This window comes from Mesocricetus auratus, unplaced genomic scaffold, assembly GCF_017639785.1.
Source record: "Mesocricetus auratus isolate SY011 unplaced genomic scaffold, BCM_Maur_2.0 Super-Scaffold_100691, whole genome shotgun sequence".
NCBI lineage: Eukaryota > Metazoa > Chordata > Mammalia > Rodentia > Cricetidae > Mesocricetus > Mesocricetus auratus.
This window is the reverse complement of record NW_024429267.1, coordinates 35,115,045-35,141,723: the sequence shown is the minus strand read 5'-3', so window position 1 is coordinate 35,141,723 and position 26,679 is coordinate 35,115,045. Positions and strand designations below refer to the sequence as shown.

The window sequence follows — 26,679 nt, the reverse complement described above, 5'->3', positions numbered from 1 at the left end:
GTGCCCCTTTGTGCACATTTCTGCCAGGGGGAGAGACTCCAGTGTTGGAGGATGTGCTTTGGTCTGTCAGGGGAGGCTTTGCCCTGAGAAAGCAAAGTTCAGCTCTTCTGTCCACTGAAAGGCCAATTTGAGGAAGAGCACACCTAGTCAGGACTGCAGGACCTCTGTCCACTCTGCTGGGCGGCTGGGGACAGCTAGAATTCTGAGTGCCACTGGTTGTGCGAATGTGTACTGCCCTGGTTGTCATTAGCTTATCTTTCTCACCCAGGCTGCCTCTGTCTTCAGGTTTGGCTCTTACCCAGAATTCCTGCAGCTGGTAAAATCTGTTTTCTAGAAGAGGTTTAATTAATGCCTGCAGTTTGTGAGAGAGAAAGGGAGATGCCACATGGAGGGGGCAGGAGAGACATAGAGAATAGCAGAGACCTGACAACCCAGTAAACGGATTTCAGCTCCAGGCCCCGTCCAGGTCTCTGGTTGGTAGGTAAGAAATGTACCTGCATTCTGGTGTAGGGGTTTCCATTGCGAGCAAAGTCACTGAGACAGAAAAAATGAGCCATTGATGTGAAGAAAGGTGTGCTGGGCTCACTATTCTGGTTCTTAGAAGGCCTGGGAAGCCATCTAAGAAATGGATGAGGTCAGATGGGAAGACAGTTGACTGTTGTAAGCTTTTGTGTCAGGACTGTGCCCCTGGGGATGTGGTCCAGTGAGCCAGGTTGGTCTGGGGTCTGGCCTGGGGGAGCCAGCTCACTCCAGAGATGCCATGCAAATTGTCTAGAAGAGCAGCTGTGCACTTGTGTTCAACAAGCAAAACCTTCTAGCAGGAGGGAGGCAGCCTCCCAGGCATCCGTCATGGGCCTGCCAGGCTGCCTTGACCTGAATGGCACACAGGGCCCAGAGGTGCCAGTCTACTGCGGAACTACTGAAGCACAGCCTCTAGGAGGCACGTGTGAGCCCAGGATGCACCACAAGGTCTGCTCAGAGTATGGAAGACAAGAGAGCCCCCTCACCAAGCCAGAATCTCCACTGTGTCCCCAGGCTCCTCTAACCCATCTCAGATGGGGAAGCCACTGACTCTGGCAAAAGACCTATCTCTTATGAAGGGAGGGACATACACAGGAGTATGGAAGAATTTAACATTAAAAATCACACACACACACAGGCACACATGCACACACGCTCGCACACAAGCTTGAATGATAGTGGAGTAGTTCTATAGCAAAAAGACAGCCTCCACTGCTCTCTTTTGGCTAGGACATCCGTGGCCCCTACACAGCGTGGCCAGCTCTGAGCTGGAGGAGAGTTCGGGAACTCAGATATCTAATAATAGGTGGAACTGGGGCTACTCCTAAAGTAAAACAGACACCCCAGTTCCTGGGGCAAATTCCGCCTTCTGGAATTTTAGGATTTGGAATATTCTCCCCTCTTTCCTTGGCACCCTCCAGAACTTCCAAATTCATTTAATACTTGCAGTCACTTTCCCAACATACACATTCACATTTCTGTTTGTAAGTTCTCTTTTTGTCATTTCCTTGTTACCCTCTGTGCCACTATGTATGGCCAACTTCCTTAGGGAGAGCTGTGACCAATAGCATGGAAGCCAGACCTTTAAAAACCAGACTGAGGTCAGAATTACCATGCTTGGTTTTGACCTCCCCTCTCCTCTTCCCTTCTTTTTCACTGGTGTTCTGCATTGAAAGCCATCATTTATACCAAATTTACACATAGTTTGAATGCTGTGTATCCCACCCCCTTTGATTTTTAGAGACCTGTCTTTCCAACTAACAAATGGCACTTTGCCTCCCTAAGCTGGCCTCATTCTTGGATCCAACACTGACCTTTAGAGATAGAATAGTATTATTTTGAGCATTTTAACTATAGAGTAAAATGAATATCTTTCTAATTTTATCACTTGAAAATACAGAAGGGTCTGAAGATAGAATAAAAATATCGTTAAGTCTTTGCCTCGTTTCACTAAAGTCATTGAAGTTGTAGCAGAATTGTTTAAAAGCTTGGAAGTAAAGTAGCTGTATGCCTTAAATGTTGCTACTAAGATGTAGGGAGATAACAAATTTGAGCTGCCTTAAAAATACAGACAGGAAGATTAGACATTGGGCAAGTACAGAAATTTTTAGTATCACACAAATAGGCCCCTGTTTGTATGTCCATGGTCTCATTAGAACCCTCTGGAAAGTCTTGTTTGTACTGAAGTGGGGTGTGATGGTTAGTTTTGATTGTCAGGTTGAGAGAGTCTAGAAACTAAGAGACAAGTGTCTGGGTATGTCAGTGTAGGGTTGTTTAGATGATCTTAATTGAGCTGGGAAGACCCACTTTAACTATGTAGGGTTGTTTAGATGATCTTAATTGAGCTGGGAAGACCCACTTTAACTATGTGTCGTGCGGTTGTATGGGGTGGGTTCCTGGACCGAATGCAAGGGGGAAAGGAAGCAGAACACCAGTGTCCACAGCTCTCTGCTTCTGACGCCACGATGCACTGCATCCTCTGGACCAGTAAGCCCAAACGAACCCTTCCTCCCTTAAACCGCTTCTTGTCAAGGAGTTGGTCATAGCATGGGAAGTAATACATATTGGAGGAATGGGACTTCAGAGTGGTTAAAGGGCATCCTTCCCTTAGAACTGAGTGTGGTGGCAAACACTCACACAGTTAAAGTCTTCCCTTAGAATCCGGCTCTCTTTGGTAGAGAATACTTTATTGATTTGAATAATCTTGCTACAGTTCCTGGATAATCAACTGTGATTACACGGCCATTTGGAGATTGCAGGTGGCCTCTTATGTCAGGTATAAGTGGGTTTTGGCTTTCCTTCAACTTGCATTCTGCAAGTCAAACAAAACAGCCTATGCACTGACTTCCTGGAAAGACTTTCTACGTTTGTGGCTGTCAGATTCTCTGTGGATGACTTCCTTCTCCTTGAGGGCCTGGGTTTGGTTGCAGCACAGTGCGGTGGGTAGGAGTGGAGGCTCCGATCCCAGAGTGGCCTCGAAGCCTGGGTGTGCCCCCACTAACCTTGTATCCTTGGGTAAGTTACTTAACTTCTGCGCCTCAGTTTCACTGTTAATAAAATTGAGGTGATGACAATGCCTACTTTGTCATATTATGGAACTTTAGTAATGTATGTACCAAGGATTTAGGACAGTGTCCTGTACATGGTACTTACAAATACTGACTGCTGTTGCTGTCCATTTATTGCTTTAGGTGCCAGCTGACTGTTTAGATAATGAATATAGAAATAGCCTTTAAAATGTTTAGGTGGGTGCTGGGGATTGAACTCGGGGCCTCATGCATGCTAGGTAAGCATTCTTCCACTGAGCTATACCCCTTGCCCAAGAGGATAGATATATGATAATGGACACAATATGTGTGTCCTAATGGAACAAGGGTTTTGAGGCAGTGTTCGCAGCGAAGAACTGGTGTGGCCATGAAGAACTGTCTCAGGCTCTTACCCGGCTCATGGCTACCTGTCATGGCTATGAGCAGCTGAGTGATTAGGATGGAAAAGGGAGAGGTTGGTGATCCTCAGCCAGCGTACGCTGGTGTCGTGTGATGACCTTGCCAGCTGTTTCAATAAACTAGAAACTCATTTTCATTGCTCTGTATCTGACCCAGCCTTGTGGTTAATATTTTAACTCATTCTTGAATATAGAGATTATAGCTCACCTGCTAGTATTTCCAGCATTATTCTTTCTCCCAGTTGCAGAATGTTATCCCCACTCCTGTTTCAGATTGGCTCTTCAGCTGACCCAGAAGCCTCCAAACCACTGGAGACCTACTTCTCCCTCGGAGTGAATAGCCACTCTGGAGTCAGGCCACTGGGTCTCATGTCTGCCATAGCCAAGCCTTCCTAGCCTGAGAGACTGTTGAGAGCTTTGGGTTTACTAACTCCTGCTCAGGCTGCAGCTGGCCTGTCTACCCTGTGCCTTGGCAGAACTGACACGGAACCTACGGTCATGGGCTGTGCACTGGGAACCCTCTGTGATGGCTCTTTAGGAATCTCTGCTTCCTAGATTGCTCTGTGGGTAGCACACCTTCTACGCTGAGAAACTGGTAACCATGTCTCTTACTGAGCACCCTGTGTGTTTCTATCCATTTTTTAAAAAGATACTTATTTTTATTTTGTGTGCATTGGTTTTTGCCTGCTTGTGTGTATGCATCAGGGTCTTGAAATGACAGACGGTTGTGAGCTGCCATGTGGGTTCTGGGAATTGAACCCGGGTCCTCTGGAAGAGCAAGCGATGCTCTTAACTGCTGAGCCATCTCTCCAGCTCCCTCTGTTCATTTTTTAAATGGCTTAAATTTGGAATGAATGAAGTTTTGTCTTAAAAAAAAGAAAGGTCTTGCCTCATACTTGGACAGCAGAAATGGCAAATGATTTCATTCGTATCCAAAGAATTGAGTTAAAAGGGGGCACCTTCTCTGGCTTGGAGCTCTGACTTCTCTGGCTTTTTTCTTGATCTCCCAGCCTGGTCCTCTTTTGCCGCCATTCTGTCTGTCTCTAGCCTAGTTCTTAATGGAAACTCAGACCTGAAAAAAAATCAAAGCCTGGTCATTAATGATTGAAGGTCATGGCCTAGCTGGTTCATTTTTTGGCTTTGTCTTTAAGCTGAAAAATTACTGACTTCTAGAGAAAGTATATTTTAGAAGCTGACTAATATAGCAGGCAGAAGGAGCCCGGCTTCCCCTGCTGTCTCCAGCATTTCTGAGTTCACAGCATTTGGGTTTTGATTTTCTCCTCTTGTGCATTCTTGATCTAATGACCGATGATTATCCCGGAGCAGCTGCATTAATTGATGGTATTTAACGACTCTGCTTACAGTGGGTAATTGCAGTCGGCTCAGCTAAGGGTGGCACTCTCTTTTTACTTGCTCTCAACTTGGGAAGTCTTAACATGGATGCACATTGCCAGTAAGGAGTTGAGACCTTCTCCCTTGGTTCTAGTCTGCTACCCGGTGCTCTCAGCCCCTGAGGACATTGTATGTACTCTCAGCATCCGTCCCTCATGTACACACATTGCTCAGGGGCCCATTTCCCCAAGGTGTCTGGGGAGTGGAGGGCAGAGGCTGCACCCAGCGCATCTCAGAGGCTTTCACTCCTAACAGACCGGCATGGAACAGAAACCGAGTGAATAGGAGGCGAGTGGTGCGAAGCACCCTTTGACGAGTGTCCTTGGCTGTGAGTAGTACGGAATCCTGCCTCAGTGGTCTCAGCAAGTGCCAAGTGTTTGAACTGTAGTGGCATCTTGCCTTGCCAGTGAAATTGTAGTGGCCACACCCTTTGGGCGTGGTTTCAGGTGCAGACAGGACCCATTAAGGTAGAGGAGGGGCTGGCTCCGGCTCTCTTGGGTTCGGAGGTGCAAGTTCACTGGCAAAGCAAGATGCCACTGCAAGCTGTTGTGCCCCTTCATCTACAGCATCTTTCTTCCTCCTTCCTGTCTTCTTGCACATCTGCCGAGCACTGCTGCTGACTCAGATCCAAGCCGCTCAGCCTTGGGGGGTGGCTGCCAAGGAAGCTGATGTGGGCCTGTGGTACCGTGGAAGGGAAAGGCCCTGGGTGCTGCGGTTGTGCAGTACTGGGCCCATCGCCCATCGCTTCAGAGAGGAGGAGGGGCCTCCTCCTTTGGTAACTTTTATCAGGAAAACAGACATTTCCCCGAGGACCCCAGCAGACTTCCCTGATACTTGATGGCCAGAAGTTTGTCACATGGTTGCTTCCAGTTAAAGGGGTCACGTGGATACTTAGCGGCCTGGAAGAAGGTTCATGCTAACACAAATAAGATAGTTTTCATAGTTCTACTGTGATAGGAATATACTTTTTTTTTGAGACATGGTTTCTCTGTGTAGCCTTGGCTGTCCTGCAACTCACTCTGTAGAACAGACTGGCCTTGAACTCACAGAGATCAGCCTGTCTCTACCTCCTGAGTGCTGGGACTGAAGGCATGCACCACTACCAACTGACTTAGGAATATACTTTTTGTTTTTTGCTTGTTTGTTTTGTTTTTTGTTTTGTTTTTTTTTTTTTTTTTGAGTCAGGGTTTCTCTGTGGCTTTGGATGCTATTTTAGAACTAGCTCTTGTAGACCAGGCTGGTTTCGAACTCAGAGATCCACCTGCCTCTGCCTCGCAAGTGCTGGGATTAAAGGTATGAGCCACCACCACCCGACTAGGAATATACTTTTTGCACACATGAGTCCAACACTGTCAGTTCCTGATGGTGAGGTGACTCTCTTTTAAGAGGTGACTAAGGGACACGTGTTCTGTAGGCACCATACTCATTTGTACCAGTCAGCAGGAGAGGTAGGGACATGGAGGGCAGTGTTGCAGTGTTTTATGGGCCAGGCTCGGGGTGAACTACTGCCTTTAGCATTCCACTGGCCAGGGTTCAGCCCCAGAACTTACACACTTTTTTTTTCCCAAGGAAGGCTGGTAAGTGTTGTCTGTTGTGTATCTAGGAGGAGGAAATGGTTTATGGGTTTATGATCAGCCATAGTCTTTGCTATACTGACTCCTCCAAAGTCGGGACTCTGATAGCAAAGGAGGAATGAATCCTGAGGGCTGCTTGGGGGCTTTCCATGGGAGGAAAGATGATACGGAGGCCCCTGCTGAGAGTGGTATCCGTCTTAGATGTCTGTTTTAAACCGCTCCTGCTTTGCCTCCATCAGGAATTGCCAGGTGACTCAGGAAGGGAATGGAAGGTCCTGGGTACCGCTGTCCCTTGGCCACGCCATGTTCTCAGCTGAGTGTTCCGGTTAGAGTTGGAACAGGGCTTGGCTGCCACTCTCAACTCTGCTCCAAAGGGTTTGTAGTTGGAAGCAGAGGAGGATATGGGCTTCATCCCCTGTGCTGTCACCTCTCATGCCCTGTCCCTCTGTCTCGGGTTCTTGGCTGGTCCTTTGCCCAGGCATTACTCAGGTTGTAAAAATAGAGTCTGGCACGAGAGCGCCGTCGAGAAGCTGGTGAGGAAAGCTGGGGCTGTCATCACCTATCAAGTCACGTAACCTGTGAGAGTTTGATGCAGGCCTTCGTAGAGCTCAGAGGACGAGGTTCTAAAGCTGGTTTACACGGTTTCCTTTTGGTTTGTATTCCTACCCGTTCTCTGTGCGGGTTACTCGGAGGTGATCTGCTTGTGGTTAATACCTACCCCCAACCTTAGTCTCATATCCACACACTACCTCCACCAAATGGGCTTCACCTTTCTGGCTTGGTCTGAGAAGTTGAGTCTCCTCTGTGGGGCCCTTAGCTGCCACCCAGCAGTCCATTCTTTCAGGTGCTTCCAGTCACCCACATGGGAGACGCAGGTCAATCAGGCAGGTGTGTGGTGGGCTCAGCCTGAGGCAGTTCGGCCCTCCGCAGTAGTGCTCAGTATTGCCAGCATAGCTTTGCACTGCTTCTCCTCAGGGAACTGGGGCTGATCTGAAAGCTGGAGGCTGCCCTCAGTGTGATGAATGGCCCCGAGGGCAGTTTCCTTCATCCTCCCCTCCAGCCTTGTTTGTGGTAGCGGCCTGGATGGGGGTGAGGCAGAGAAAGCAGCCTTCACACAGCTGAATGAACAGCTCTTTTGCCTTTGCCTCAAGGGAGGTTGATTGAATTGAAAGATGGACTCTGACCAGTGGTCCATGTGCTTCAGAGAATGCTCTAACAAGGAAGAGGTAGTCACTGTCCTAGAGGCTCTGCAGGGTGCATCATTAGATGCACTAATGCTCTTTCTGGAGAGCTGGAGCACCACCAAGGCAGGGAGGGGTTTGAGTTGACTTGACCCGCTAATCTCCATTTCTGCACCTTCAGTCCGCATGGCACAACTGCTCAGTAAGTAGACACTGTGTGACCAAGTGAGATCTCCAGCGTCAGGAGAGCCCCCACAGCACAGACAGATGCAGCTGGGGAGTGGCGGAGTAAAGTCTGGAGCTGTGGCTTGGTGACCGAAGCCCGCTGTCCCTGTGTCTGGGACCGCTCGGCAAACAGAGGCTCTCAGGAGCCTGGAGATGCCTTCTAGCTGCTAGTGTCTCCAGGTGTGTCCCTCGGCACTTTCAGTGTGGCTCTCCTATAGTTTCGCTTCCATCCTGTTGGGCATGCATTCAGAAGTGGTCATTGGCTGTCCCACTCCTGTGGGAGTCTTGTGTGGGCCCATTTGTCCTCATCTGTCTCCTGAGGAGCCACTGCTTAAAGCTTGTCATCAATAGCAAAGGGGTGAGCTTCAGGCCCCTCTGGGCCATTGTGCCTGTCAGTGCCCCACGGACGTCCTGTCCTGCTCCACTGCTGAGTTTCACACCATGCCTGCCTCTTTCAGCAATCCCAACCCACGATGCTCTCCGTTCCCTGCTCCTTGGCTCCTGTAGCCCATAGTACTGCTTCCTTACTGTTTCCAGACCACTGGTCTGTTTATAATTTATGATGTACCTGCCTTTGAGATCTTGCTTAACTGCATTGTTTAAAAAACAGACAAATAAGTGGGGCGTTGATGGTGCATGCCTTTAATCCCAGCACTTGGGAGTCAGAGGCAGGTGGATCTCTGTGAGTTTGAAGCTAATGTGAGTTCCAGGACAGCCTCCAAAATAATACAGAGAAACCCTGTCTCCAAAAACCAAAGAAACAAAACAAAAAACAAAAACCCCAGACAAATACTTTAATTAAATTTACTACAATTCCCCCTTAAGTTTTAAAAGCAATACATGCTTTTTGTTATTTTATTATTATTATTTTGTTTGGAAGGTACGCATGGTAACACATCTGTAGTCCCAGCATTTGGGAGGCTGAGGCAGGTGGATTACAAATTTGAAAGCCAATGAGAGAGAGAGGAAGAGCAAACCTAGAACAGGTAAAAGGAGAAAGTTTTCTAAGATTGCTGCCATCTTCTTCCGGAGTCTGTGAAGCCAGGCTTCCATTTGCACCGGGCTGTCAAAGAAAACTGGGATGACCCATGTTCACAGGCATGGCCACTCATAACAGTTAGGACATCTCTTTTCTCTTTCAAGGGGTTTTATTTTTCAAATTGTTATGTCTCAAGTTGTGTTGGAAAGAACAATGGCAGTGTGGCACAAAGGGACAGAGAGCAAAAGTAACTCAACAAAAAGGGTGTGAGAGGACCCAAGCCCTCTAGTAGCATGACCAAGGGCCTCTCTGCCTCTGTCCCTAGCACAGGTGGTGACTACATCCCAACTCATGGATGGGAGTTCACTGTCACGATTTGACATGATTGGCTAATAAGCATGAAAAGGAAGGGGGAAGTTAAAAAAAATATGGGCCCTGGTCAGGCTAACCATCTTTAATAGAAAAGAAAAATAAACAACAGTTGATATGTATATATATATTTTTTTTCTTCAAACTTAGCAAGTGCCTACTTTGTGACCAGCAATAGTATTGTTATGATAAGTGAGGCCAGAAGCGTGCTGTGATGGTGATGTCCCTGCCTTCCTAGGGGTGCTCCTTTGACTGGAGAGCTGACCTGGTTCAGCTGGAATGCTAGGCTTTCACTCTGGCCACAGCATCTGCTTTGGTCACCAGGAGTCTGCTTTCAGCAGGCCTTTCTGCTGTCCTCCTCGCCTCCCCTCTGGAGAGGTGACCCTGGCATTGCCGAGGAGGCAGGCCAGAGATCAGGGCTCACAACATACTTCTGGCATCTCTGACCTGTGACAAGGAGGAGGCTGCCAAGAGGCCCTAGGAATAGTTCTGGCTTTTAGGCACCAGAGAAAATAGTTACATTTCCTTGGAGTCTTTACCCTAAACTGTCTAACCACACCCCACTCACCTGTCCCCACTCCCAGCCAAGAAAAGGCAGCCCTAAGTGCCATTATGGAAATGAGGTGATGGTGGGTCTGCCTTCTTCCAGCTGAATGGTGGTGTCAGGCTTGGCAATCCCAGTACCCTCCAGTGGCCTATCTCAAGGCCCCCAAAGTGTATTGGTGGTTTCATCTGTTTAAGAGCCAGGTGTAGGTAGGAAAGGAAGTCCTTGAGTGGTGCCTGGAAGGAGATGTGAGGGAGGAGTGAAGCCAAGGGTTATTAGTATTACAGGTTAGGCTGGGGCACCAGGGGAAGCCACAATGCAGGATGTTTTTCTAAAGTCCAACCCAAATGATGGGCTAACAGGAGCATCTGCATTATTGAACAGTTCCTCTTCATTTACCCACCTTTGGCTCCCAGGGCTGGTCTCCAAAGTGATGAACCCAGGATCTGCTTTCAGGCCTTTTGGTAGCTGTTGGAGAGGCTAGAGTCGGCATGCTTCCCTCCCAGATGGATTCTAGGTAGGGAGAGGAAAAAAAATAATAGCTCTCATTTACTTTAAAAAGGTTAAAACAATAGTGGGTCTGTCTCTCCTGGCTGTGGGCAGTTGCTGCAGTGAACTGGGGTCTGAAGTCACATCTGGACAGCATTTTTCTTATCTAGAAGGAAAGCATAGAGAAATAGTTGTCAAAACAATATCCCATATGGATTTAAGCTAACGTTTGAGGAATGGGATCCCTTGCAGTGTGCAGGGAACATAGCAACCATTTCAATCTTTCGTTTTACTTCCCTAATGGGTGTTTATGACCACACAGGGAGCCAAAATTAATCACCTTTTTTTTAAAGGCCAGTTTAGGTCTGGTCCCCAGGACTGGTCACTTGGGTTTCAGGGGAACCTCCGGCTCCTCCAGCCTTTCTTTCACCAGCTGTCCCATCTATGTGAAGATAAAGTCCTTACTTGACCACAGCTTTACTTGAAGGCAGCGGAGGGAATCCTTCCTCTGTGTTGGCCCTCTTCTTTGTAGAATGGACATGGCTAGAGTTCACCAGGTAGATTCTTCATGACCTTCTTCAACAAGAGAACAGATGACTACCCACAGTATACAGGGCATTTTGGAGATGCCTCACAGTCCCCTGGGACCTAGTTGTCCTTGGAGGACAAGGGGAAAATACTCTCCCATTTCAGTCCCTCCAGCCACAGCAGTATAGGCCTCCAAGTATGGTATCTTAGTGTTCTATTGCTGTGAAGAGACACCATGACTACGGCAACTCTTATAAAGTATTTAATTGGAGCTCGCTTACAGTTTCAGAGGTTCAGACCATTATCATCATGGTGCGGGAACACATAGGCAGACGTGGTGCTGGAGAAGGAGCTGAGAGTTCTGCATCCAGATCTGCAGGCAGCAGAAAGAGAGACAGACACTGGGCCTGGCTTGAGCTTTTGAAATATCAGAGCCCACACCCAGTGACACACTTCTTTCAACAAGGCCACACCCAGTCCTTCTCAAGTAGTGCCACTCCCTGATGAGCTGGAGTAAAAACAAACACTTCTAAATAAACATTGGTTAGACGTACATTTAAGCAGAGTTTTTACAGCAGTGTGTTGAACTTTGACCTTAGACGTTTTAATATCATAAAGTCTCATCGTTTATATAACTTTATGTTGTCACTTGCTCAGACCTTTGTAGCTTGCTTCAAACTTCCCAGCTTTTTTCCATTCAGGAAAAAAGTTTAGGCATCATATTCTTTATTAAGTATTCAGAAGGCCAGCTGTGATGATGTTTCATGAGCAGGTACAGCCAGCCTTGTGAAGATCTCACTGGTCAAGAGGGCAGGGAAGCAACTCGGTTGCTTTGTGTTTGTGGTGAGCTCAGATCCATGTTAAATAAGCACGCCTCCCCCACCGCACGAATCCCTGTGGGAGTGCATGCATATCGCAGATTAAATATGGACAGTCTTTTTGTTTTTTACAGGATATCTGATTTAGAATAGCATGGATACAAGGAGGAGACAGTACATGTGGCCTCCACCCCCCCCCCCCAGCAAAGAAACAGGAAGAAATTGCCTAGTCTTAACCTGTATCGTTGCTTTTCTGTTGCTGTGATTAAAAACAACGTGACCAAAAGCAGTTTATAAAAAGGTTTTATTTGAGCTTATGGTTCCAGAGGGGTGAGATTCCACCATGGTAGGGTGCATGGCAGCAGGAAGCTGAGAGAGATCGCATGTGCAACCGTGAGCATGAAGCAGAGAGTGAACTCTAAGTAGGGGGGGCTTTCTGTCCAAGCCCTGCGCCCAGTGACACACCTCCTCCAGCAAGTCTGCACCTCCTAACCCTCCCTAAGCAGCACCAACAACTGGGACCAGGTGTCCAGTACCCAAGCCCAGGGGGCATTTCTCATTCAAACCACCACACAATCCAAGCAAAGGGCGTCCATATGTCCCACCACAAATTGTAACTGTGAATGCCAGGCAGTGCCATCTGGATTCCATTTGACTTCCCGTAGTTCCTAGATACAAGCTGTTGCTCAGAAGGGAACCCCTGAAAGGAGAGAACGGAATAGAAGATGTGCCCGGTGCCCATAGGTGGCACTGTTGCTCTGGGAAGCATGTGGAGAAGGGGGACAAAGAAAACTGTCATTCTCCTATGTAAACTCCACGATGACCTGCCCACCAAGGGGTATTTTACTATTCTTGGTGTACCTTAGCTCTGTGTGGTGCACAGGAGTTACCTGGCCACTGAGATATTTCCCTGGGCCCTCCCTGCATTGCTGAGAAACTTTCCATTCTGAGGTCAGTACGGATTCATAAGGTCACCTAAGATATTGGGAGCACGTTTCTCCCAAGGTAGGGCATTCAAGCACTCTGCCAGATGGATTTGAAATCCAAGACGAGACCTCAAATTGTTGGAAAAGACTAATCTTGGTGTTGCATGGAGGAACACAAATCAAAAGTAACTCAGTAAAGCAATTTAAAATTTTTTATATTTGTTTTATGCATGTGGATGTTTTATTTGCTTTTATTGTCTGTACACTTATTAGAGAAGTTGTGAATTACATTGTTAGATACTATATTCAGAACAAATGTATCATGATAATATGAGTAAGTTCTGCGAAGCTCCTCCTTCTCTACAGCAGAAATGACAGCTCGCCTAGAGGCTGTCTTCTGCCATGTTTTTTTCCTGTAAATTTTGAATATCTTCTGGAGATTTGCATATTCATGTCAAGGTAGGCCTAAGTGAAGTAGCTGAGTTTAGTTACTGCTGTCCTTTTCCACATGGGCACAGGGTCATCCACGGGAACATGGATATCCCACCATGGGCACAGAGCCATCCACGGGAACATGGATAACCCGTCAGGGGTTGAATCTCTGAAGAAAACTGCCTCCCCCTTCCCACCTGCGATCAGCTGCCACCAGCTCCTCAGGTGTGGGTGGAGCCTCAGGACGATCTCTTGTTTTTCACTTGGCATTATTTCTTGGGCACTCAACTTCCACACTTAAGCCCATTCCTTTCTGTTTTACAACTGAGTCCTGTTCTAGTTTGTTCTGTAACTGTTTGTCATCCTTTACCTATTCTCCCACAGACAGATGTTGCAGCTGTTTCCAGGTCTTGTGGTAACTTCTAAAACTTCTGTTTGCCTGGGGGAGTGTTTTCCTGTAGGAGTCTAACCTCTGCTGTGCTTCTCCAGCCTGGAGTTGTCAGAGCTCTAAAGCAAGTGAGGGGCCAGGCAGTGTCTGCATAGACTTGTGACAGCCTCCGGAAACTTACATAGTGTCTATTCTGTCAGAGTCTGTTAAACAAGAGAGCCCCCATGATCTGCTCAGGAGACTTACAAACCTTTCTGCTGTGGATAAGGTTTGAAACCACCACACTTTGTCTCCTTGGCCATTTCAACCTTGGCTTCAAACTCCCTGCTTGTTACAGTTTCCATACTAAATGTCTTCACTGGCTCATGTGGACACTTGTTTGGTCTCTGATAGTGACTATGTGGTGTCTGTCAGGCTTCTGAAAACTTGAGACGGCAGAGCCTAGACAGAGAAACCAGGTCACTGGGGCGAGTCTTCGTGGACTGTATCTTGTCTTGGGCCCTCTCCAGCACTTTCTCTGCCCTCTCTGACTCTCTCCCTCCTTTCTGTCTACCACCTGGGAGGCCCTTCCTCTCCCATACAGCACCAACTCTGAGCTGCTCTGCCTAAGTGCATGGGGCCAAACCACAGAGCAAACTCTCTGAAACCATGAGCCAAAGCGAGTTTATCGTTACTACAGCAAACACTAAGTAATGGATTATGCTACCTGTCACAGTTTTCCAGAACCTTCCAAGAAGGTGATTTCAGAACCTTGTGTGGTAGGTCCAGAGTGTGTTTTGAAGGTTTCACCTCTCCCCTTCCCAGGCAACTCCAGAGACATGGCTTCCCTATCTCACATTCTTCCTTGGAAGTGGGGAGGTTGTCCCTGTGTGCTTGGCATCCTAGATACCTCCTATGCCCTAAATGGGTTTACTGGACAGAGTCTCCAAGAAGCAAGACGCTTTTGTGAACTAAAAGACGTGGAGAATGGGAGGGACTTGGTGTGGGGCTGGGCCAGAGGGTAGGGCCTTGCAGTTCATGGACAGTTGCTGGAAGTCCTAGAGCATCATAGGAAATAGCTAGAAGCCCAAGGGGCTAGTACTTGGAAGAATAAGATTTTGTGCTGAGTTTTAAATCACTGTGTTCAAATGATTTGTCTTAGAAAAGGAGGCTTTGGGTATATTCTATGGTCAGAGAGAAGCAGCGTAGGTTTTTATCCTCATCGAATCCCTTACACCAAGGTGATAGGGCATTCTGTAGTCAGTTTTCACTGCAATAGTGATCTAGTGATCAGAGTCAGTTTTCTGTGATGAGATGTATTCAGAAGAGTAAATGACTAAACACACTCTCTAACAAACACCCCTCCTGCTAGTCCACACACACAGCGGTGCCCAGTCTCAACTCAGCAGAGCTTGGAAGCACAGTTTGTAAACCAGGCCTTTACCTACTGCAGAAGCCTTCTTTGCCCATATTGTTAGTATTGAGGCCTCTGTACTGGACTGTCCTTGGGGTTCTGACAGGATACACCCTCAGCTGCAGCCATTAAGAGACCACCTGTGCACATTCACTGTGCTCCCTTTTTAAAGGGTCCTGCCCACCTCCCATGCTTCTCTCTCTGTCTCTGTCTCTGTCTCTCTGTCTCTCTCTCTTTCCCTCTTTCTGTCTGTCCCCTCTCTCTCCCTTTCCCTTTTTCTCCTCCCCTCATTCCTCTCTTTTCTCTCCGTATGCTCCTGTCTCCAGAGGCGGGTCTCCCCCTTCCCTTTCCCCACCCTGTTGCGTGGCATCTTTCTCTCTCTTTTTTTTAGACTACCACTTTCTCATTTCAGCTCAAGTTTATGAAGATAAGTAAGAAGGATATTGGCCTAATCGTGTTGCTTTACATTCTCCAAACTACTTGTGTCAACAGTCTCTTCCCCTCAGGTTTCGTACCATTGATTAAGCCTTGGTTGTACCCACAATGTTAAGCTAGGCTGATTGTGGTGGTCTGCATTAAAAATGCCCCCATAGGCTCATCTATTTGAATACCCAGCCCCCAGTTGAAGGTGCTATTTGGAAAGGTTACAAACTGTTAGGAGATGGAACCTTGCTAGAGGACATACAACATTTGGGGAGGGTGTTGAGGATTTCTAGCCTTGCCCCACTTCTTGTCCGTCTGTCTACCTGTATCTCTACCTGTCTCTCCCTGCTTCCTGTGTGTGAAACCAAAGTGTTATCATCAGTCAGCTTTCTGCTCTCTTCCCTGCCATGATGGGCTCCATCCCTTTGGAACTGTAAGCTAAGGTAAATTCTTCCTTCTTTAAGTTGTTTTTAGTCCTGGTATTTTGTCATAGCAACAGGAAACTGATGAGAGTACTGGGATGTACAACAGTGCTGGCTGGTTCCTACTTTCATGGCTAAGGGCTGAGACCAAATAACAGTTTGTGTTCCTTCCCAAATTTGCCATTTGTGAGTCTGGGTCACAATGCTTCAGCACAATTAAAAATGTAAAGGACACAAGAAATGTGGGGTTTTGTTTGTTGAGGACTTTTTTTTTTTTAGAATTCTGAATCAAGGAATCCTTGAGTCATGATACACAGAGGGTGAAGGGGCTCTAGCATGCTGCAGCCTGGCAAACATGGCTGTGCAGGCCTCCCCCCTCCCCCATTACCTCGCCTTGCTAAAACTGTCAGATTACAATCCTACTGCTACCTCCAAGCTGCAGTCCCTTATTTGGCCACTTGCTCCTCCTGGGGCTGACCAGCAAAGTCCGGCTGTCAAAGTGTTGAAGTCCAGCAATCAAAGCCCCCTTTTAGCCACCTTACCATGCCCAATTAAAGTAACCAACTCATCCTAACACAGGGTTTCCCCTTTTTCCTTTATAAACTGACATTTGCCTATGAGCCACATCTGTCTCCTCCATCCAGAGGCAGTCCTTTGTCCTCTGGGACAAATATCCCTTCCCCTTCTCCCTTGTCCTCTTGTCTCCTGTTTTTGTCTTTTATTCTGTGTCCCTTTTCCCTCTGGGGCAAATAAATCTCCTTTGTGCTCAGAACTTGGTCTTGGGGTATCTTGAGCCAACTTTGAGGTCTCTACAGAGGGCATCTAGGAATGTCTCTCAACCCTTGGCCAGATTCATTCTGTACAGTCACCATTACTGCCAGTGTCCCACAGGGTGAGGCTGCAGCTTTCTGAAGCATAGTCTAGGGCCATGGAGCAACTACCCACAAGCACTAGCAGTGATCCATGGAGTACCTGGTGTCTCGTCCTTGTCTTAATTAGGGTACAGATGGTCTGGCAGTGAGGCAAGCGTTTGCCAGAACTCTTGTGTGTGCTTTCAGCCTGAAAAAGGTCTCATGAGATAAAACACCTTACTGTGGTCAGCTTGCATGCTCTGGTCCACACATCCAACCAGAGCAACACCCTGAAAACTGCAAGGATCAAGAAACACCAGTTTGCTTGGCAGTACCTGATTCCCTGTACATCTGTGATTCTTCAGATATGGGAAGTTTTTGTTTTGTTTGTTGGTTTGTTGCTCAGAGAATGTGACTTTTATCATTTAGATCTTCTTTGTGAACCACTTGCAATCCAGTTTTACAGCCTGCCCATTCTACCCTTTTCAGCTTCCCTTGACATTTTAAGAGACTCCTAATTAACTGGTTTTGCTTGCGAAATACAATTTTTAAAAAGCAACTCTATTTTTGGAGCAGTTTTGGTGAGTTAGCTATGCATGCTGTCCTTTCTCTCGAGGTATGACTGTCGTTCTAAAACAAGCATGTTGGTTTCAGAGGTAGCTACTTCCAAAACTTCAGCAAGAGCCCATGATACAGTTGGATGAAGCAGACTTCTCCCAGAATATCAGATAAAGAGAGCTGAATCATACATAAAAAGTGAAACCCTGGCTCGCTGAATTCTGTGTTTCAGTCTTGAGAAATGACCAGTCACCTGGATAATTTAGCTGGGGGCGGGTGTGTGGGTTTCTGAGAGAGAGAGAGAGAGAGAGAGAGAGAGAGAGAGAGAGAGAGAGAGAGAGAGAGAGAGAGAGAGAGAGAGAGTCACTAGACCTTGTGGTGGACAAATTTAGAGAGAAGAAATAATTTGTGGGCTTGAATCGATGGCTCAGCAGTGGTGAGAACGTACGACTTGTTCTTCTAGAGACCCGGTTATGGTCCCTAGCACCCATATCAGACAGCTCACTGCCATCTGTAGCTCCAGCTTCAGTGGATCCAATGCTTGTGGCCTCCACAGGCACCCACACATGCATGTCATACACTCCCACAGACACACACACACACACACACACACACACACACACACAATAAAATCTTTAAAAAAGGAAAAAAGTCTTAAAATAGTTCATGCTTTTAAAATATCAACTCTGTAAGTCACCAGCTTCCGAACCTTCTTGGAAAGAAATCATAGATAAGTAATTCATGCTGCATATTTTAGAAACACAGGTTTTGGAATAAAAGGTCTTGTTGGCAGGACGTGGCGGCTGCAGGAGATGCTGTACCATTTGTCGATGCTGGATCGTACCTAAGCAAGCCCGCACTGAAGTTTTGAAAACCTGTAATTATGACGGGATGTGCTTTGATGGCGAGATCTGAAAAGTACAGGTGCTGTCATCAGCTGACTGAGCTAAGGAGTCACTGCTTGGGATAATTGTGTGCGTTGTCAAACCTTCTCCAGGTGTGGGAGGTAACAGACACCCCCGCTCCCCGGCTCCCGCTTTCTGTTCAGGGCAAGTACCCTCTGTCCTTCCTGCTTGGGCTTCTACCGGAAAAGGTGAATCCTGATTGGTCACTATCCATTCTTATGTCATTGGTTTGGGCTTGGACATGTGACTTGCTTCTGGGGAGGGGAGGGGAAGTCTGTTGGAGGGGCCAGGCGACACTAAACTGCTCTGGTAAAGTAGGTATGCACAGGGCTGTCTTGCCATCTCTGCCCGCTACCTGGTGTAACTGTGATGCTTGGGAATATGACGTCAGTCCCTGACACTAAGAGACGCCAGCCTGGGGAGAGGGCAAACGAGGAAGGTTGCTAAGAGCACAAAGGCTAGAAAGATTGGCCCCCAGTGACAGGTGCTTTTGAGCTGTTTTAGTGCTGACTGGTTGCTGGCAGTGTCGCTGCATCTTGTTGGGTTAGCTGAGGTTTTCTGTTGCCTGCCGCCAACCCATCTTCGTGGCTACATGGATAGTTTAGGGTTAAAACAAAACAACAGCCAAGGTTATATCATGACCATGCCTCTGGTTGTGTCCAGAAGTGACAGTGAACCCGGTCAGTAATGAGTGTTTTGCCTCACACCTGGTGTCTAGTCATCAAAGTCCCCAGAGGGGAGTCCCTTGTAGTGCCAATGGTGGGATATTTGACTGCCTTCTTTAACAGAAGTAAAGTAACATGGCTTTAAGAGGTTATGAAATTGAGGGAGTTGGGAAGAGACTAGGAGACTTTTAAAACAACTTGAGCTGATAAGAAATCAAGAAAATGGGTAGCTTTGCCCCTGGGGATCACCTAGGGTTCTCTTTATGTGCTAGGAAGCTGTGTCTTATCCACAGGCAAAAATGATTCATCATCATCCTGGGGTTTGGAGCCAGCGAAGGTGTGGGGGAAGATGGTTCAGGCTGGGTTGGGGCCAGCAGCCTGCTTTTGACTAGGAATTATCAGACTCTGCTCACTCAAAGGTCACTGCAGAAGTGGGTGGAGTACCTGCTTACAGTACCTGCAAAGGAGTTGGAAAACGTTCTCTCTGGCCATGTGTCCCGTTAAGCCCAAAGAAGTCTGATCATAAGGGGTACAGTTAGAGGCCGCTGTCACATAGTATGTCTGCTGTGGTGCACAGGAAGGACACAGGACACAAGGGCAGAGTGTTGGGGACACTCTGAATGTGAAGGGGGGAGGGGCTCATAGATCAAGTTCTTTGAGCACTCTGGGCCTTGTGCCAATTTCACTCTGCCCTGGCTGTGAGCCGGGTGACATGTAACACCTCCTCAGACTCTGACTTCCTTTCCCAGTGGGCAGTCTCTTGCTAGGGACAGGGGAGGGTGGACAGAGGTAAGGAGGGAGCAGAACAGTATCTCATGTGAGCAGCAGGGCACCAAACCATCTGAGAGCCACGGGGCTGGCACATAGCAGCAGCTCTGCTTTCCTGTCTTTTATGCCCTTCACAACCCAGGGCTCCATTTCTTCATGGGGAAAACCATGGCTCATGAAGGCTTGAAACAGTGCTCTAGACATAGGCACCTGGCCCTGAGTCCCGACTAGGAAGAGACTAAATGAGGTGGCGTTTAAGAGTATTGCCAGATCATTGCACTGTGTGGTGACCTGTTTTTTCGAGTTCCAATCGCAAATGCACCTCTTCCAGGGAGCCCAACCACTTTCTCCTAGTCTGGGCATGATCAACCTCGGTGCTCTCTCCTTCCCTGGAGGTTCTGGTTTCCTGTGGCCTAATGTTTGGCTACTCATTACTTGACTAGTTAGACTTGCTTTAAAATTTTTTTTAAATAAACTCACTTTATTGTACTGAACTCACAAGTAAAACCATCACACATCCAGATTAGACACTCGAGCAAGCCCTTACCCCGTGCCACACACGGCGATCTCCATGAACTTCTCTACAGTTAGAATGACCCTCCTGAAGTCCTGGGCTTCACTTAGTGTTCTATGCTTTGATTATCAATGCCATTTTCATGCACTTACTCGGCACAAAGGAAAGCTATGGCAGAATGGAAGCTGGAACGATTAGCTTTATATCCTCTTTTGTGGCTCCCGTGTCCCTTTGTCTGCATTCCCGCTCCTTCTCTAAAAAGCTGGTTTTGTTTTCCCGCATCATCTAGCACAGTCACGCTATGGTCCTCGAGGATCCACCACCGGCTTCAGCAGTGTTTTGCCAGCCTCCTTACCCCCCTCAAGCCCCAGAAGGTTTGTTGTTGTGTTTGTTTGTTTTTGAGATTTTTTTCAAGTGTATGGGTGTTTTGATGTATGTACTACATGCAAGGCAGTACCTGCAGAACCCAGAGGAGGGTATTAGATCTCCTGGTTGTGAGCTGCCATGTGGGTGCTGGGAATTGAACTCAGGTCCTCTGGGACAGCAGTACCGAGCCATCTCTCCAGCCCCACCCCCTGAGAATTTTGACAATTCCTGATCCTTTCTTCTGTAAGTCTGTGGTGCATTTCAACTCTGAGTTTCAAGATGCCTCCTTTTACTCCCCAAAAGTACTCTCTGTCCTATGCCTGAGGTCATTTTCACTTAGAACAGCACCTGTAGATGTCAGGAAATACTCCCATCTTGAAATATATTGAATGTGCCTGTGCCTGTGTGTGTGTGTGTGTGTGTGTGTGTGTGTGTGAGTGTGTGTGTGTGTGTGTGAGCCAGTGAATGAGTTGGCTTCCACTTTAGAAGCAAGCTTACAAATTAGCAGGAGAGCTCTGGACCCAGACTAACTGCCGTGAGCTCTGAGCACCCCATTCCAACACTGCATTCCAGTCTGTTCTCCCCAGCTTTCCTGGTGGCTCTAGAATTCATCCATCTTCATCTGTCTCCAAGGCTGATTTATTCTTAGCCAGGCAGCTTTGATTTTGCAATTAAACTCCTCTCAGAGGCGACTTAGAAGGAGGACTCTCAGACACGGCCTTAACCTGTGCTTTACAATTACATGATTGTTTTTTTAATCTTTACTTAGGTCAAATGATTATGTTTTTACTTGGGCCAAAATGATTATGACTGAAACAAATCAGAGTATGTACTCTATCTCAAGTATTTTCCGTATTTAATTCTATCTTTCTATTCCTAGTAACAGTACTTTAGCTACACATATGGAAGATAATTGAATGCATATTTTCTTTCAAGTAGCCATGGTCACATTTAAAATCCTAAATTCTGTATGCTTTGCAGGGGAAACCAGAGCCTGTTGCCTGATGTGGCATTGTTGGTTTTTACAAGGTAAAAAATAGTTCAGGGCTCGGTTCTGGAAGCCTCTGATGATGGAAGAGTAGTTTGGAAAAATGCCTTTGACGTGTTTCTTTCCCTTTTAATTTAGGAGCGGTAGTTACTGTAGTGTAAGGGGATCTGCTTATTATCTTGTGCTGTTTCAACTCTGCATTTTTCCTTTGCTGTTCAGATTTATGGTTAAGTCAAAGGGATTTAGCAGGACTTTCCTGTTTGTGTAATCAGAAATTCAATGTAATAATTCTGGGTTTGAGGTATTTTTAACCAGGGACTAGAGCCATGCCCAGCCGACACCGCATAACAGGTACTGCTATCTTACGTTTAGCGGGAACATGGAGTGGTTGTTTCCACAGGGATATTTTAGGGAGTTGGGTTTGGTTATGATGCATCTTAGACCAAGAACATCTTTTCCATGGAAGGTGATGGGACCTGAGAGATGTTGGGGAGTAGGAAATGAGAGAGCTGCAATCCCTCACCCAGGCAGCACAGCAGTGAGCCGCCCCGTGGATTTGATTCTCTGTGTTGTGAGTAGCAGGCTGTGGGACTTCCTTCTAGGCTTAGAACCCTGGCGAGGCCTATTGTGACCTGTGTGAGTGTGGTGGGGTGTCTGAGGAGCTGCAGTAGCCCCAGCGGTAGGCACAGAGCTCCTTGTGGAGGCACATGCATGAAAATGGCAGGAAGGAAACCCAAGAACAGTGTGACCTACCAAGTGTTTCTCCCAGCCTCTTTCTTGGCTGGCATAGCCAAAGGGGAAGAGAGCTCTGGATAATCCAGGCTGTATCCCGGACTACAGAGCCATATTTGGCAGTCTTTGAAGTTTTGCTGTAGGAACGTACAAGCTAAGGCATATGTTCCCGGATGGAAACCCTTGGGCAGGGCTGGACATAGCAACTGTGCTGCTGAAGTCTCAGCACGGGAGAGGAGCCGTGAATGTGGCTACAGATTTGGCTGCCTGCCCTGAGGCTAGGGATGCGGGCCAGTGACTAGGGAAGCGTCCAGTGGCCAGGGTTTTGAGAAGAAAGCACAGTGTAAAGCAGGAATGACAGTTCTGGAGAAAGTGAATCTTTGGGTGTAGGTAGGCATGGCGTCTGTGTAACTCCACCGGAGCCGGAGAGTCAGGCTTAGCGCATCTCTGCCGTCTGCCGGCTGCTCTGCCTCCTGCAGAGTGTTCATTCCTGACCGTGTCTCCTCGCCCATGTTCTTATCCTCAGGCTCTAAGAAGTCATGATCTCACTACTCAGAGGAACAAAGCTGGTCTTATGTCTGGAGAGTGTGTGTGTGGAAAATAAGAAGCAGAGCTGGGAATGGCGCATAGATCCATGGGCATCTGCAGCCTCCCATCCTTCCCACTAGATTAGGGCTCCCTTCCACTGAAGGAGGGTCCCCAGTAGGGAACACCTACAGTGGCAGAACTGTGCCGCTGCCGTTTCCCATTGGCAAGCACACACTGACCCTTTGTAAACCATTGTTTTCAAATCCCTGCAGATTTGGGGTTCTGTCAACATTCTTTAGTCATCTTAAAAACTAAGAGCAAAGCATGGTCTCCATCCCCATGTCTTCTACTGAAGTGAACTCCGGAAAATGAAGTGGACCCCGGAAGATGAGTCTACTTCACCGTTTAGTCACTCTCAAGCTGGGCTGTGTGCGGATCTTGAAAGTGTGACCCAGTATAGATGGAACCAACAAAACTTTAGCTTCCCTGGAGGTAGGGCACAGAAACCTGGAGGGAGTAGAGGAGAAACGGGGAACGTTCCCATTGGAAAGTCAGGACAGGCTGAAATGACAGCCGTCCAGAGATTAGAAGCTGCAAGGTGGTTACATGAGCTCAGCCATCTGGTTAACCCAACATACCCTCTGCTTTACATCTGAGTCTAAATGCAGTCCCTTTCTTCAAAAGTCATCAGCCTGCTGAGGAGTGTGGATCAGACGGAGGATGGCATTGTGGGGTGCAGATCGTGCTTTTTGGTAAAGATGCAAGACCTTTTTTCTCGTTTCTGTCAGCTAACTTTTGCTTTGTATCAAGTTCTCAAAACTTACTGGCTTAAAACAGCAGTGATTATATTTGTGTGTGAGTTTGTGGACTGGCCCTGAGTTTCCTCTGGTCTGGACTGATTCCACTGATAGAAGTCTCCAGGCTTGGCTGAGCTGGGAGGTCTAGGGTACCCTCATTCATGTATAATGATTGGCAGGCTGGTTGTTTGGAGAGAGCCTCAGTAGGGGCTGGTTTTTGGTGGATCCACGTGGTTTCTCATCCTCCAGCAGACAAGCCTGTAAGTCCTCTCATAGCTCAGCTCCAGTGCATTCCGAGCCCCTACATGCAGCGCATCTGCTGTTTTCCCATTAGTCAAAACAAATCTCTTGGCTAAATCAGGAGTCAGTTTGATATCAGTCCATGGATACAGAAAAGGTGTGAATTGGAAGCCGTTACTGCTAAGAAACGCATCATGCTGGGAACCTAGAGTTAGTGCAGCAAGTAACAGTTGTCACTACCTGACGCCCACCTGAAGACAGCTCTGAGCCATGCTGCAGTGAACCCCTTAGGAAGAGTCCGTGTCAAGGAAAACTGCAGGATCTGTGCAGCGGCAGCTCTAGTAGCCTCTTCTGGGAAATCCACCAAGGGACTGGAGGCAGAAAGTTAATGAAGGGACAGATGGAACCCAGCCGCCAAAGCATGCCATTGCCTCCTACGTGCAACCAAAAGGCAGGTCTAGGCTGGGAGGTCCTGGAGCAAGAGGTGCCATCTGGACCCAAGAATCAAGGACAGTTTCCCTGGGCCAGCACAGGCTCAGGGTGAGAGACTGAAGACCAGATTTGAAGTGGAGCTGCAGAGGGAGTGATGAGGATAAGAACATGAAGATGTTGAGTATTCACCTGTCCAACAGGAACCAAACCAAGAGTTGGGAAGCTCCATCCTAAACTGAGTTTCCCTAGAGGAGGGAATCTATGTGAGTTGGCGAGATGGCTGCAGCAACCAATTTCTCTAGACTGTCTCTTGCATGCCAGGGATTGTACTTAGCTTGCCCTTAGTTTGGTCCACACAATACCCTGAGGCAATTAGTCCCAGTTTCCAGATGAGAAACTGCCTCAGGGAGGTTAAGTAATTGGCATCAGTCACCAAGCTTGTTATGTGTCTGACCCCACAGCACCGAGCCCTTTCTCTGCATCAGGCTGCTGCTGCTCGTGCAGAAGACAGAAAATCAGTAGGCAGCCAAGTCTGTAGGACCCTTCTAACAGTAGAGCTTGGGAAGACCCCCTCCCCAGTGCTGCCTCCCAGGCAGAAGCTCTAGAGGATGGCCATGTAGAGGAGCAGAATGCTCAAAGATGGCATCAGACACAAAAGTAGGTGGCAGAAGAAACTATGAAGAAAAACCCCAGTTCACTTGATCGTACAAAGATGCCAAAATTTTCTCTAAACCTATCTTCCCATTCCACAATCTTTATTTGCACCCCTCCCTTCCCCCAGGTGAAAGGATCACCATGGCTTGAGTGGAGTTGCCTTATTTTCCAGGAGAATGAAGCAAGCAGATTATAAATTTGAGGCCAGCCTGGGCTACATGGATATATCATTTTTCAAACAAAACAAAACCCCTCAGAATCAGTGTATTAGATAATTGATAGAATGTAGACTGTTTAGTCACAAACAAACACGCAGAGGCTTATATTAATTATAAACAGTTTGGCCAATGGCTCAGGCTTCTATTGACTAGCTCTCTCTCAATTATTAACCCATTTCTATTAAACTATGTATTGCCATGAGGCTGTGGCTTACCCATAATGCTCCAGTATGTTGCTTCTTTGTCAGCTTCATGCTGTCTCTCTCTAGCAACTCACTCTCTATGTTCCTCTTCCCAGTATTCTCCTAGTATGGTAGCCCCGCTTATTCTTCCTGTCTGGCTATCCTGCCTGTTCATTGGCCAAAACATCTTTATTTGTCAGCCAATAAGAGAAACATATATTCACAGCATACAGAAAGACATCCCCCATCAATAGAATAAACCCAGTCAGGAAAGACTAGGCAATAAGGGGCTCTGAGACCAATGGCCATGGAAAGAAGGCAGCTATAGAAGTTCTGACCTACTGAGAGTGAACTTGGCCTGTGTTATCAACACGCTTTGGCTAGAATCAGTGTGTAGATGTTGCAGGAGACACTGTGACCCACAAGAGAGAACTCTAGAGCCACAGACACCTCACCTCACACCCTGGCACCACTGAGTAGCTTCTCACTCATGAGCTTCAGTTTCCTGTCTGTACATCAGAAATGCACATACCAACCTAGCAGTGTGTGAGCAAGGTGACAGTTGGGGCACATGTGGCACCTGTTTGCACTGTGCTCAGTGAATAGAAACCTCTGGAAATGGAAGGCTGTGAGCAGTGAGGAGTCCCAGGTACCTGGAAGAATGGAATGAAGGTTGGCTGCTGCCTAGCAAGGGGGTGGTTCTCACAGAGGAGGGGTGCTGATGGTTCACTCTGCTGTGAGGTGATAGTATGTTTTCATTCGTCTTTTAGAAAAAGCCCCACCCCCTGTAAACAGAATTCTGACAGGTCCCTTCCTGAAGGAGGGGTGCAGGACTGTGGGGAGAGGATGAGAACAAGGGGTGTAGACTCTGACTCCTGACTTACTCCAGCAGACACACTTGTTCACAAAGTAGATTATTGAAACAGTCCATGTGCCATGCACCTACCTCACCCTGGTGAGCAGTTCGGTGGCCCCTGGTACATTGAGTTGTGCCATCTGCACGTTATCAGCTGAACTTCTCCCTGATTTTGTCTATCCAGGCTCTGTGGAGATTGGATTTGAAGTGGGTAAAGACTCGGGTTTGTAACAGCTGGTATAATCTTACTTTATAATCTTTGTTTGTTTTGTGTTTTTCAAGACAGGGTTTTTCCATGTATCTCTGGCTGTCCTGGAACTCACTCTGTAGACCAGACTGGCCTCGAACTCATAGAGATCTGCCCACCTCTGCCTCCTGAGTGCTGGGATTAAAGGCGTGTGCTGCTGCCACTACCATGTGGCTTATTGTTATAATCTTAGGAATGTTTTCTTTGGAAAATATGGTTTCCAAATTCTACTTAAAACCCCAGTGAGAACCAGGGAATAAACCCAATATGCTGGAGGCCCGAGTTCAATTCCCAGGACCCATGTAAAAATGAAAGGAAAGAACTAACCTCACAAAGTTGTTCTTTGTCCCTCACAAATGCACTATGGCATGTACACGCCCCCCCCCACACAAATAATAAACAAAACTCATATGTAAGACTTACAGAATAAAATCACAGTAAAATTAAGGATCTTACTCAATATTTAAAAAGCAGAAGTTCTGTTGCACCATCCTGATGTTTAAAGAAATTAGATGAGGGAGTGGGATCTGCAGGAAGATCCAAAGCCATAGCTGAGAGTCTCAACGGTCTGGAGTGGGCCATTCCTCTGACTGACTGATGGTGCTGTTTGTATAGAAGCAATCAGCATC

The 26,679-nt window shown here is 47.4% G+C and overlaps 1 protein-coding gene and 1 long non-coding RNA gene across 8 annotated transcripts in view; one reads left to right on the top strand and one right to left on the bottom strand.

Annotated features, from left to right (window-relative positions):
* The window catches only part of Pxylp1 (2-phosphoxylose phosphatase 1), a 63,245-nt gene that overhangs the window by 4,668 nt on the left and 31,898 nt on the right, over window positions 1-26,679 (top strand). Inside the window, exon 2 of one of the 6 annotated variants that reach the window (XM_040739692.1) lies at window positions 20,100-20,184. The exons of the other annotated variants lie outside the window; for them this stretch is intronic. The gene's annotated coding sequence lies outside the window, so the exon portion shown is untranslated. The remainder of the gene's footprint in view (window positions 1-20,099; window positions 20,185-26,679) is intronic. 6 annotated transcript variants of the gene reach the window in all.
* LOC121137474 lies at window positions 11,085-26,648 on the bottom strand. Of its 2 annotated transcripts, none has more exons than XR_005874710.1 (3): window positions 26,507-26,648; window positions 25,894-25,990; window positions 11,085-11,120 (listed from the first exon to the last, which is right to left on the bottom strand). It is a non-coding gene; the product is annotated as an uncharacterized LOC121137474 (long non-coding RNA). The 2 variants fall into 2 exon arrangements; XR_005874709.1 differs by lacking the exon at window positions 11,085-11,120 and adding an exon at window positions 22,729-22,931.